Source organism: Lissotriton helveticus, chromosome 12, assembly GCF_964261635.1.
Source record: "Lissotriton helveticus chromosome 12, aLisHel1.1, whole genome shotgun sequence".
NCBI classification, from domain to species: domain Eukaryota; kingdom Metazoa; phylum Chordata; class Amphibia; order Caudata; family Salamandridae; genus Lissotriton; species Lissotriton helveticus.
This window is the reverse complement of record NC_136073.1, coordinates 69,281,634-69,283,189: the sequence shown is the minus strand read 5'-3', so window position 1 is coordinate 69,283,189 and position 1,556 is coordinate 69,281,634. Positions and strand designations below refer to the sequence as shown.

The following is a 1,556-nucleotide window of genomic DNA, read 5'->3' as shown; positions in this document are numbered from 1 at the left end:
GAAACAATCGGTTTGAAATGTGAATCAACAAAAGCCATGTATGAAACCTATATGCTTCTAATTACTTATATCTTGCTCTAAAGGAAAGGATGTGTGTAGTAAACCACTACTCTACTATTCCCCACTGTACTGCTCTGTTGGAATGTACCATGACATCATAGAATACCTGAGTGCCTCTCTGTGCTTAGAGTGTCAGTTGGTCAACCCAGGCTGAGCTGCTAGGAGTCTGCTCCTGGTGGGGCTGCATCTGTACCTTCTATCTTCTCCTACTCACCTATCCTAGAACCAAGCAAGCTACAATAAAGGATCACTCTACTTATACAGCTGGATTGTGTATCATTCTTTACCACACTGTGAATTCCACAGTTCCTGTTCCAACATCATTGCTTCCATGGCTGCCTCACTTCTGTTCTGTCATCCATTTGGAATGTTGATACTTGGATTCTTTATGGAACTCTGTGGCAGGCTGACCTTCCCCTAACAACCTGTTGGGGTTCCTACCACTCCCGACCCCTCCCACAGCCCCACCCTGGTTCCCAGGCTGCCACGAGCAGTGGTTGTTGCACCCATACATGGCAAAGCAGGTGCTGATCCTACAGCCACAGGACACCCTGACGTTTCGTGGTCCTTTTACAGATGTTGTGGGCACCACTTTGAAGCTCCACAATCCTCTCAAGAACAATGTCGCTTTCAGAGTGAAGACCACTGTTCCGCGTCGGTACAGTGTGCGTCCCAGCAGTGGGATCATCCATGGAAAATCCTCGCTTAATGTGCTGGTGACGCTGCAACCTTTCAACTATGACCCTGTGGAGGCAAGTAGACACAAGTTCAAGGTACAGTCCGTGATCGCCCCTTCGGATACCTCAGATGCAGAGGCAGTGTGGAATGATGCAAAACTGGAGGAAATAATGGAGTCCAAACTTACTTGCATATTTAACTTCCCAAATGTCTCTACGAAGCCTCCAGATGTGCAAATCAACAAAGTCACATCCACTGCCCCAGAGAAGACAGAGTCACCAGGTACCTCCAAATATGAAAGTTTTCATTTGGATGACCTTGGAGTTCAGAAAATAAGGGACGACTTTAAGAAGCTACAACGTGAGCTTCAGAACCTACTGGTGGAAAATAACAAGTTGGAGGTGGACACAACACAACTAGTGAAGAATGCGGGTCACACGGAAGTGACGTCAGCTGGGATCAATGGAAGACCACTAAACGTAAGGCTGCTAGCTCTTACGCTGGTGTTCTTTCTTACGGGTGTACTTCTAGGGAAGTATGTCTTTTAGAAACAGCCTGCAGAGGAATGTAAATCGGATTGATGGGTCTGCACTACCATGGAACTAAAAGTATTAATGACAATATGTTTAATAAATAAATAAGAACTTGACATGCAACAGGTCTTGCTTTTTGTCAAATTATCAATGGACACTGGGACCTTGAAGTCCAAAAATTGAGAACGCTTCTGCGATCAGCATGAACAGGAATTGGAGGACAGAAGGGGTGTTATTATTGGAGATAAGGACAGAGGGGAATATATGACGTTACAACGCAAACAT

The 1,556-nt window shown here is 45.4% G+C and overlaps 1 pseudogene; it reads left to right on the top strand.

Moving 5' to 3' along the window:
* Nucleotides 1-572: 572 nt before the first annotated feature.
* LOC144797862 (vesicle-associated membrane protein-associated protein B/C pseudogene) lies at nt 573-1,286 on the top strand (annotated as a pseudogene).
* The last annotated feature ends 270 nt before the right edge of the window (nt 1,287-1,556 follow it).